A 12,861-nucleotide genomic window follows, 5' to 3' on the forward strand; every position below is an offset into this window, starting at 1 on the left:
AGATGACCATGTCTAGATAACCATGACCATGTCTAGATGACCATGTCTAGATGTCCATGTTTAGATGACCATGACCATGTCTAGATGACCATGACCATGTCTAGGTGACCATGTCTAGATGACCATGTCTAGGGTGTCTAGATGACCATGTCTAGGTGACCATGTCTAGATGACCATGTCTAGGTGACCATGACCATGTCTAGGTGACCATGTCTAGATGACCATGACCATGTCTAGGTGACCATGTCTAGATGACCATGTCTAGATGACCATGTCTAGATGACCATGTCTAGGTGACCATGTCTAGATGACCATGTCTAGATGACCATGACCATGTCTAGATGACCATGTCTAGATGACCATGTCTAGATGACCATGTCTAGATGTCCATGACCATGTCTAGCGATTTGTTTACAACCTATAAGTTTCACGCTATCAATCTATCAAACAAGTCATCAAATAAAAAAGAACAATGCTTCATTACCAGGCCAGATCATGACAAAATAGAGGTGCTCTGTTTGCTAGAAACCTGTGCTCCTACCTTGCCAGTCTGCACTGATATTAGAGGAGCGGTAACAAGTGCAACAACTTCACTGCTGGACTTGAGTTCAATTTCAGACACCATAGGGGAAATGCGACATGGAAATATGTAGAAATGTGGGACTTTCATGCACAAATCAGCCTTAAAACAATGTTGTAACGTTAGCTAGCTAGCGATCAGCATTCTAGCGATTCTTTTGTTGTGTTTGTTATAAAGAAAAGGTGAAATGACATTAAACTGAGATAATAATAATTTAAAAAATATTAACAACGAAAATAATTACATTCGTTGTGTTCTTTTGTTTCTTGTGTGTTCACCACTATCTTCGCAAGGCATTCTGGGAGATTTTGCATAACTCATAAAAAAACATTAAAAAACTAATTTTGGAGGCCCATGTAGCCCTACCACTTCGCCCGACCCTTCCATCCCAACAACACCCTACCCCTACACGTGAACACGCATAACAGAGCCGTAGGGATGAGTGGTAGGGGCAATGGGTGAAATGGGATTTGGCCAAGGACACTCGGACGAGTTGGCGAAGAAGCACAGAGTGGGTGAGGGTCCCAATTTAGCCTGCTGCCCCCCCCTTCCTTCTGGACCCTCCAACTGGACCCTCCAGCTGCCTGGCAGAGGGACAGTTATGTAAGCACTCAAGAACAGCAGGGATAGGGTGTGAGGTGGACAGCGGGGGTGGAGGGGTGGACAGGGGGTCCCTGTAAACTAAGATCCCCCCCCCCGCTTAAGCCTCCTGCAGAGGGGGGCTCCTGCTGCAGGAAGGGGGGGGGGGGGGGAGCCGGAGGGGGGTGTTGGCCAGGGTCTCAGTAAAACACAGCTACACCTCCGTTCAGTGTAAGTGTGTGTATTTGTGTGTACAGCCGACAATGAATATACAGAACGCAATGAATGTTGTCTGTGTGTATGTGACAGTATGTGTGTGATGTATGGAAAGTAGCATGCCTGTGACATGGTGCTCTAGGAGGTGATGGAAACAATCAGGTTGCTGGTGGTTGGTTTCTGTATGTTGCTATGGTTGCTGTATGTTGCTATGGTTGCTGTATCCAGAGTTCAGCAGCGGCCCGAAGCACAAATCCAGTCCAGCTTGCTCCCTTGCTCTTGAAACAAATCAGTCAATTTCCCCTAAATTAGCATGAGTCAATTTCCCCTAAATTAGCATGTTTTAAATGTCATGCCCAAATCATCCGAAAAACATTTAAACTGAATCCTTAAGTCTTTTTCGGAAACTTTCAGATTATTTTGGTATGAATTGTCAAACGTGAAAAGAGATTGTCCTTGGCCATAGACCGCTTTCATGGAAACAAATCAATAATTTCTGAATTTAGGTGAACCATCCCGTCAATGCCGAAATGCATCAGCCAGCCAGTCATGATTGATTCTTCTATTCTCCTTCTACCCCATCTACCCCCAGAACCCAAAATATAAGCTTGTTTTACTCTCATTGAGTAAACAATGTCATTGTTTGTTGATTGATACAGTACATAATAATTACACATCATCTTGCCTTCACCAGTTAACCCTCTCCCCCTCCCCTTCCCATGTGCCCCCAGCACTACCTTAATTAGGCCCCTATACTTTCTTTTATTAATTTTTTGTGTCTTTTTATTATTACTACTTTTCAGTTTGTAAAGTGTCTTTGAGTGTCTAGAAAAGCGCTATATACTGTACGTCTAATGTATTATTATTATTATTATTATTATTATTGTAAACAAACACTGTATAACTTCAAAACAAGGTTAAAACTCTAATAGAACTACATCTACTTCCTGCTTATCGACCCCCAAACTTTCAATACGAGACAGGAAGTAAGTGCTGGAGAGCAGCTTGTGGTCTAGACTTTGGTCACACCTTCTTTGGAATCCTCACACATGGGCTGACCTCGGAACGGACAGGGTCAAACACGTTCCCCTATGGAGGGAGAAGATGGTGTTAGCGGTTTTACAGGTCCTACAAATAGACCAGCCTTTGGAAACACGACATCCTGCCCCTATATGACCATGTGTCCATTCTGAGTTGCAAAGACTGGAGCAGAAATGGAGGTTGCAGGAATTGTAGAGATATTGGAGTCAAAATGTACATGTGGAAGTACTCCCGGTAAGGGTTTCCTTGCAGATGTCAGTGCCACTATACATGGCATACACACTCGGTATCTAATGATATCATGTACAACATACCATAATATTATGGTATAATTCATTATATTTATATAGCGCTTTTCCGAGGCTCAAAGACGCTGAATTTTACGATGATTACAATACATCTACGATATTATATTGAGTCATTTCAACATATTGCACATAAATTGTCGAGCACCAGGAAAATACAGCCGACAGCGTACATTTAGAATCCATTTTCACATGTAGTCCTTCGAGGTGTCAGAACAACTAGCTCCTACCAAAGTTGTATACTCTGCCTCCTGCTAGCTCCATAGAGCCATCACTATGGGCCGGTTTCAGAGACAAGGCTTAAGCCTAGTCCTGGACTAAATCACACTTTCAATGTAAAATCTCAATTGAAGATGTTTTTTAGTCTAGGATTAGGCTTAAGCCTTGTCTGTGAAACCGGCCCTAAGTTAAAGCATAACAGAATCTAAATAGTCTTGCCAGGTTGAATATCCATTGGCTCTAGCAATCAAAAAACACATTCTAACATACATCTAGTCACCCTTCATAGAGCATGGGATGCATTTTGTGAGTTGAGTGAGCAGATGTTCCCTTAAGGAAAGACATCAATGTCAGAGGATGTTACCGAAGCTTAGCGACCTGCGAGGGTCAAACTTAACTGTCGTATCAGAATCACTTTTATTACATCTTACAAGATCGTACAAGTACACTGGAGTAAAGTTCTTTGGCTTTGGTTCCTCAACATTGACACTGCAGCATTCAGATACAGGGAAAAAACACAACAATAACATAGTATATTATTATTATTATTATTATTATAGCAATGTAAGTGGTAATTTCACAGTGGCCTCAATAGTGGAAATAATTTACTTGCTCATCCATTTTGACAAGGTTGACCATGTTCACATGGTCCAATAGTGAGGACTGTTTATCCACCATCCTAACACATGTTCCAGTTCCTTTAGATCTGCAATGGGGCAACAAGGGGCGTCCAGAGTACAGCTTGGAGCTAGAAGAGAACAATGTTTCATGTCATCATCACATCCCAAAAACCCATCTTCATAGAAATATGTTTGTTGTTATGGCAGTAACCCAGAATGTTCCTACTGTTCCTACGGACAATTAAAGCTGTAATTCATTCATTACAGGTATTATTCCATCACTGCATCAAGCTGCTTCCTAATAGCTTTTTTCTTGATAACAAAATAAATAGAACAAAGAACAGAACTCTGGGAGGTTTTTCCGTCTCGTTTTTGGAGTCGTGTGGTCGGCGATTGGGTGTGTTGTTAGGATAACGATGACGCGGACACCCATGTATTGTGGTTTACTTAATACTGTTCAGCACTTGAGGTTACATTCAATGCATGACTTGTGTTATATAGGCTAAATAAAATTATGAAAGCGGCAAGTAACAAGTGTGCGCATGAAAGGTCTAGGCATTAGGCACAGCAACATCCATATGCTGTATAAATAAAGTTTGATTGATTGATGTATGTGTGCATTGCGTGCAACCCAACCATTCAACAAGTCTTGTGCTATAAATTGCCTACACTTGATAAACCAGTGCTGTGATATTATTTATCGTCTTAGAAACATCTTAGCAAGAGGCACTTCAACAATTATTATGCATCAGCTCTTTTTATACAACCTAACTTTACACAGATGAATAACGTACACATGCCATATCTTGGATGCAGACGTAATGTAAGTGGAGAGGAGATTGTTGGGAGTTGACAATACTACCGAATGAATGAAAATGAATGAATTTCTATTATTTTACGGTACTGTCTCAATTATATTTGAAACATTTTCTGGGTCTGCCAGTACGCGCATGCCCAGTGTACCTGAATACGCGGTTCCATGTGGCCAGAGATTCTTTTGCGCGACAATGAGAAAGCACTTGTGTGGCCAGAGATCGAAATTGCGTTTTGTCGTTGTGTAGCCGAGGCCTAGATGAACATTTTAACCACAACTAGAAGCTCCCTAGAGGTAAAAAGCATGTCAGCCTTGCTTTTCATCAAGCGTGTTGGCCCTCCACTGAAGAAGTTCAGACCAGATGTACATGTCAAGTCTGGGCTTCAAAGCCATTGCTTGGCTAACGATCCGAAAGCAAGAGCCTGAAAAATGTAGAATAAAAACCATGATTATGAAAATCTTTGGAAACTTCTATGAGATAGGGGAGAGTGGGGTAGGCAGCCATTGACAAAATTGGTCTTATTTTGTAGGCCTAATGTATTATTTTTTATTTATTTTCATATCTTGTACTTGCCCTGTTAAAACAATTTACGTTGGGAATGTTAACATAAAATATTTGTATTTGAACTGCAATAAAATTATGAAAGATCAATATATATATGTATTTTTTAAGCGGGGGGGGGGTTCTTGTTTAATTTATATAATGATTTAATTAATCACAATTAAAAATGTAACCTTTAGATACCAATTTTGATCATATACCACTAACTGCTTTTTTGAAAAATACACTATGATTCAATATTCTAAAAACAAATATGACTTTGATTATTATTAATATCACCAGCTGATCCACCTGAATAATAAATGAGAAGATTGATTTTGGTGCATTTTTACTTTTTGTATAAAGTCAGATTGAACAAAAAGGTACGTTGGGACTGATAACCTACAAGATTTGTACCATAGACTTCCATTATAACTTCCATTATAACCCCCTGCGCTGTCATCAGCACAAATTGATATATGATGTGATAAAATCCACCATCCCCCCTGATTTTTGTTTTTACAACTTGGTACTGGATATAGCTATGAACAATTCTCAATAAAATGTGTTGAATGGTTGTTTGACTCAGTCTCAAAAAAGCCATGGTTATATTTGACTCTGGGCACCAACTTTACAAACAGGCTAGCCACGTCACGCTTCAGAGCTCTATAGCTGGGTGAGATGTTGTTGTTACGTCACGGCGCATGGGAATTCATTTTAGGAGGAGCTACAGAAAATAGGATGTATCATTCAAAATACATATACTACTTTGACCTCAATTGCAACTTTCGGACATCAATCGTTGTGCAATAACATTGTGCACCACCAGGATGTCAAATCAGCAAAAAAACAAACAAATGGCTAATATGGGCATTCAAACACATTTTACAGAAAAAGTGTGTGTGTGTGTGTGTGTGTGTGTGTGTGTGTGTGTGTGTGTGTGTGTGTGTGTGTGTGTGTGTGTGTGTGTGTGTGTGTGTGTGTGTGTGTGTGTGTGTGTGTGTGTGTCTGTGTGTGCATGCCTGGGGTGTGCGTGTACGGCGTGTGAGTGTGGTGGGGAGGGGAAAGATAGCTCCCATTGAAACAAGAGCCTGTTGGGTCTCTTGTGGTGACCTGGGCTATGTTTAGTGACACATCGCAAGGTGTTCCCACCCCCCAACTGCCAGCCTGGCTGATTAAATTGCACCGACTCAGCTGACAGTATGTCTGTCCTCCTCTCTGCTTGTTCTCCTCCATATGACCCAGGACCTGCCAAGATGGCCGCCGTGCGTTGGGCTCCTGAACAACATTGCCGTTTTTTTTAGCTTCTTTTATTGTTATGTACTGCTAATTGTATCCTGTCTTATTTGTCACTTATGTCTTGTACTATTGTCACCTTTTATCTTGACATATCTTGCCTTTTGCCTTATTGCCTTAGTGCTGCAATGTCAGGAACGGAAGCCTATGTATTTTACTTTCTTACACGTGTGTAATGTGACGTAACAATAAAACTTGAAACTTGAAAACTTGAAGACCAAAGCTCTGTGACTGTGAGTACCTTCAGGGTATAGATGTGGGGGATGTTAGGATTCTAGGTTAGAGATGATGGTAGAAACTAAGAGAGTATCATCCTTACAGTAGATAAGACACCTCCGGCACCCTTCACTGGTTCCCGGTAGCAGCTTGCCTCAGATTTAACACCCTGGTGCTCGCCTACTGGGCAGCAAAGCAAACCACCCCTCCCTACTTTCAAGCAATGGCCAGCCCTCTAACACCTGCCAGATCACTCCTCCACCTCGGCTGACAGACTGGCACCCCCGCCTCTACGTGGAAGCAGCAGTCAGGCTGCCCGGTCACGGCTTTTCACTGTCCTGGCGCCTCGCTGGTGGAACGAGCTTCTCACTGCTGTCAGGACGAACCCATCTTCTGCCGTGGACTGAAGACCGCCATCTCTTCAGGCTACGCCTTAACTGTCCGTCCTAAGACCTCTTCATCCCCTCTACCCCCCTGTACAGTTTCTCTGCTGTAAATAATAAGAAACCCCCCAAAAAGTGTTTAAATCCTAATTCTTTCTTCTAGCATTATGACTGCCAAAAATACAGTCGATGACTAAATGTTACGTCCCTAATGTCTAAACCTTTTAGTTAGGGAATATTAGCAAGATTGTCTGACCATCTGTGAAAACATTTCTTACCAATAGCTTTTTTCACCAATGTGTTCATATAGGTGTCGAGTAACACCTCTCAAAAGATGCAAACTCAAATCCACTGGGAAAATCCAGGAGAACCAATCAAAGTTGGGGTACCCAACACATTTTCAGGAGTAAAATATTTCTGCAAATCATTCTAGAATTTGACTGTGCAATCTAGAACTTCCATTAACTGCAATGTATAATGTCTGCTTGAGTGCATTATGACATCAAATGGAATATTTAGAATGTATGCAACATTCTTATAAATTTTTTAAATCAATTTTAGCAAGAATACTGGTCTGTTTCTTGCATTATGTCTAGTACTTCCAACACAAGATAGAATACAAATATTTGTAAGAGCAACTTTTTAATAATGTGTCATTGTCCACCTAGCAGTCTCCTGAACAAGAGCAAAGGTCAGTGCACTTAAGGGCAGCCTTTGTACACTTGCAGTGCATATTGCATCCTTTCTTGCATCCACAGTGGATGGCAGCTCTGTGAGGTCTCTGGTAGTGTGGTCCAAAGTGGCTGCCATTCCATTCCTTCTTGCAACCAACCCCATTCAGAAGAGGTTGAGAGTTGAGGATCAGGAACTAAAGTTTTGATCCAGACATTCGCTTGATACATGGCCTGTTTTACATGTTGTTCTAATGCAGCCTTTGTAGGTGGGATATTCTCCAGTGGTCTAGATTTATGAGTAAAGAGCTGCTTTCTGGCCTCATTCACTTCCATAGTGTCACTTGTCCTATCATACATTAGGACAACAAAACATTCTAATTGTGACATGGATAATTGAAAAAATATATATATTTTTGCATTTTTATTAGGTCTTCGAATTCCTCTGTCACCTCAGGAAAAGCTTTCAAACAAAACAGAGCTGTTTGGATTCCTCGCTCAACAAGTCGTTTGCATACCCATAGAGGATGAAAAAAAACTATTCAACTCATGGAAAGATGATACTCTGCTCTCCTGACATGTCTAACTTGACAAATACCATACATTAGGACAACGCCTTACACCGTACAGACGTATCATATTCATCTCCAGCCAAATCCGGCACCGTGTAGCCTCGCCCTAAAACTGATCCTAGAACTGGGCTTAACCCTAACCCTCATCACTACTCATCATAGAGGTGCCTTTTCCAACACCTGGCCCTAGATATAGTGGGGCCCCTCCCCAAGACTAGCCGGGGGCACCGATACATATGAGTAATGGTTGATTATGCAACCCGCTACCCAGAGGCCCTACCCCTGCTAGCCACCACAGCCAAGGCGGTGGCTCCAGTACTGTTTCTATTATTCAGCCAGTTAGGATAGGGATAGGGATAGGGTAGGGATAGGGTAGTGGTAGGGATAGGGATAGGGTAGGGATAGGGTAGGATAGGGATAGGGTAGGATAGGGATAGGGTAGGATAGGGATAGGGCAGTGGCGGGCGGTGCATTTCACACCTAGGCCTTCAGTGATGTCCGACACATTCCTACCTGAATTATTCTACCTCTTAATACCATCGTTATGACGCCATGGCTCTAGAAACTAGACAGAAACACAGTATAACCGGGCGTTGCATCACCTTAACATAGTCAGACAAGTACAACAGAGTTATATTAATATTTCCGAAGCATTTTTAATCAATAAATCCGCATTTACAATGAAGAGTGTTAAACTAACATCTTTAAGATCGCTACATTACCCACGTCTGTCGTCTCGTCCACCATAATAGCGACAAAGGGTGCCTTTTTAATCTCCATTTTGATCTCTTGTCCCATCACTTCAGCAATAGCAAAAATCAGGTCGTTTTGCATTTTGCCTGACGTCCCAGTAAACACTTTGTTTGTGGACAGGTGGTAATGTAAATCTGGGTTGTTTTCAGCCAGAAAAGAAAGAAGCTCAACGTAGTTTCCTCTGTTTGTGGACTCGGCGCTTTTATCGTGTCCCCTAAATGAAAGTTATTGTTTACCCAAAAACAGGACACAATCGATCAGTATTATCGATCAGTCAACGAAAGCTTTCGTTGTGGAGCTCCGTTTCCCTGCGCACTTTCAAAAGTTTCACATCTACCGGCATAGTTACGCATCTCAATAGTGAATATCAATAGTGCGTATCAATAGTGCGTATCCAATCAAAAGACGTGCTGGGTGCTGACATCATTGAGCCTTACAGCAGGCGCCGTTGTTGCTTTTGCTCGCATCTACGTAGGTTTACTAGGTACGCCACAGGTTTTCTCGTTCCAACGTTAAGTTACAGGTCGTATTCGCGGCACCGTTTATCGTGCAGGCGGGCAGATTTTGGAGCCCCCTAGCAACACATTTTGATTGGATAAAAGCTCTAACATAAAGGCCAGCCCTCCAAATCTCAATCGGAGACTGGAAGCAGCGCAACCAAGAGGAAAGCTATGAAATGAAGAGAATAGACTATGGGGAATCATTAATACATATTTGTGGAAAAAATATATTAAAATAAAATGTATATTCTGATGATGTTTAGGCCAGCAGAGAAGGCCTTGCTGGCCCTGACGGCACACCACTGGGATAGGGTAGGGATAGGGTAGGGATAGGGATAGGGATAGGGATAGGGTAGGGATAGGGATAGGGATAGGGATAGGGTAGGGATAGGGTAGGGATAGGATAGTGTTGGGGATAGGGATAGGATAGTGTTGGGGATAGGGATAGGGTAGTGTTAGGGATAGGGTAGGGATAGGATAGTGTTAGGGATAGGGTAGGGATAGGATAGTGTTATGGGGCTTCTCCATCTGGGTCCCACGTTAGTGCAGTTCGCATCAGTTCGGGGTCAGGTCGGGTCACTTTTGATCTGTTCTGGTTTTCCATTTAATAGAGCCTATACACACAGACCCGGAGCTAGTAGGAGGAGTAGACGATAGTAGGCGGAGTTACGCGTCATAACAGCGCGCCATGGTGGTGACGTATATTTTCACGAGACATAACAACAGCAACATGGAGCTATCCTATGCTTGCAGCTATCCTATGCCTTTCCCTCGGCATGTGGTATATTATTAACCGTGGTTTTTTGGAGAGAAAAGAGAGAAGACAGAAGAGCGAAGACAGAAGGAAGGATACTCGAAAGAGGAATGCTGAAAAGAGAAAGAAACTACTGTGGGCTATCGTAAGGAGATGGCTACTACTTTAGCTCGCTGTAGCGTCATTGTTATGTTCAGGAGACGGCTACTGCCTGATTGTCTGCATGTTTGAATCATTTCTATTGGATTTTGTTCTGCACATATGTTGTTCTACACATAATAAAGTCATGTTTATGAACCCTTAAAACCACTCCCTTCACTTGTCTGCTTTATGAACTGTAGCATCATTGTGTGCCGTCAACGGGAGTTGCACCAGCTGGCGCGGTACAGCACTCTCTCTATATATTTCGGGCTAAACTGTGCAGTGTAGCCGGCGTCCTGGTTCCTCCAGCAACCGGACACTTCCATAAATAACAACAAATATGTAATATGTATAATACCACGTTCATTGATCAAATGACGCCAGGGATGGAAAGGGGTGAAGGGGGATGATGAAGCGCTGGACTACTGAACGGCAGCACAACACAACGGGGAAATGCGATAAGAATTATGTCAAAATGCAGCACCAATCCTCATGCACAGATCAGCCTTAAAACATGTAACGTTAGATATATAACGGAGCGATGTATTTCTACGGAAAAGGCTGACTGACGCGGGCATTTGAATGGAATTCCGGGGTAGAAATATTCTCTGCCCCCGCTGTCAACTGGACAAGCGGTGCTGCGAGCAGCGGCCGGGTGAACTCCCGGTTCATCGAGTTTACGGTTAAAAGCAGGGTTCGAGTTATGTGGGAGCCAATGGGAGCTGAGCTCCCATAGAGATGGTCTGAGCTCCCTTGAAGGCAGTAAAATCAAAAGTCTGTGGGGGTCGCTAATAATACATTACCACAACTATTATTTGATCAAAATGTCAATGTAATGAATATTATTTAATTTATATTATAAATATTGTAAAATAAACACGTTTTCCAAAAGAACTACGCGCACCATTAATCTCCTGTGAATGACAGTATGCCTTTGACTGCCTGCACTTCACCACCAAGACACCATGGGGCGCAGTAGAATATTGAGCAACAGCAAAAGGTTGATTAATCAGCTGTGCGGTAAACCGTTGGAACACACAGTGCACAGCTGATTAATCAATTAAACCAATAGAGTGAGACAGGATATGTTCATGCAAGGTGCCTTTCAGGAAGTAGTGGAGATCGTGCACCTAGCCTATTATTGAGAAGCAAACATTCATTCATTAGCTATACAGGAGTATATACATACAGTAGCTACCATGCCGCCCCAAAAAAAGGCCACTGCTGCCGACCGGGTCATCAAGCCTAGACAATTTCGGGTTTTTATCAAAGAAACCTGCTATGACACCTAACGTTAGCCCTGCTGACAAATTTGACCCTCTCCCGTTCATCCAATCTTGGATAAAGAAAGGACATCGGACGTCAGCATCATGGGTTCCAGGACCGCGACCGCAGCCTCCTGAGAACAGACCACTTTGGTCTATCTTGTCTCTGTAAAGGTAAGGTGGCTTTTACTTTTTACTAACCTAGTGTACATATTTTTCGCTCCTTCTGTATAGCAAAAATAACACAATTATTGGCCGAGATACATGTGTGACTATCGCTTTTATAGCTGTTGTTTCATGTGGGGCTGTTGATGTGGTGAAATGAGTAGCCTGCAGCTGTGGCGTCAGGATATGTTGGTATTTGAGGAGGAGGATGAGGATGATGTTTCGGTACCGGTACCGTTTTTAAAGTATCGATTTGTCACCGGTATCGAATAAAACCCAAACTGTACCCAACCCTAACTATATGTTTACATGCCAACTAATTAGCTAATTCATTTCTGTCATTTAGAGCTGAGGGGAGCAACAGAGAGACGGACAACAGGACAGCAACAGAGAGACAGACAACAGGACAGTAACAGAGAGACAACGGGAGAGGAGAGCAATAGAGACAGAACTGAATGCACTGAACCTTTTTTTATTCTTTGCATTATTAACACTGTTGTGTTATTGTGTTATTAAAGTGTTTAAGTGTTTTATGGTAAAGCATTATGAGTGGTGTGTGTGTGCAGGGTGCTCGTGAGTTGTATATTTTGGGGAGGGGGGAGGCTTGTGTATGGGGGCGGGGGGTCCTCACACAAAGGAGTAGCCTAGGGCCACTGGCCACCTTAATCCGCTACTGCCTATAGCTAATTAAAACTTGTAAGTCCCATCGCTGTGTGGGCATGATTCGCGCGTGCATGAGAACATTTCACACTGTTATTTTGGAGACCCCCACAGAGTTCAGCTTATAACTCGAACCCTGGTTAAAAGCATAACTTCTCGGGGTGTCAGCGCGGTGGTTAAGGGCTCAAAATGACCGTAGACAGATGGTGAAGTTAGCAAAGGAGTATTGTGTTTGTAACACCTCCACAGCTGGTGTTATTCACGGACAAAGCCGGTGCATAATAGCGATTTTTGTGTTGTGCTTGTTGTAAATAAAAGTTATATGATTCATTGAAATGACATTAAACTAAGATAATACGATGGTCTGCATAATTTTCCGAATCTTTATTAATAAGCTATTACAGAAACTGTAGTGACATTTTCCTAGAGTGAATAGTGGTATTTCAAGATGGCGGTTAGTGAAGAAATAATATGGGATGGGACATGGGATGACGATTTTCCATTGACCAATCAACGGTGTGCAGCGTCACACGTCACACGCAGCCTGGCAAAGAGACCCGGATATGAAAT

The sequence above is a fragment of the Nansenia antarctica genome (assembly GCF_963989245.1).
Source record: "Nansenia antarctica genome assembly, chromosome: 5".
In the NCBI taxonomy this organism is placed as follows: Eukaryota; Metazoa; Chordata; class Actinopteri; order Argentiniformes; family Microstomatidae; genus Nansenia; species Nansenia antarctica.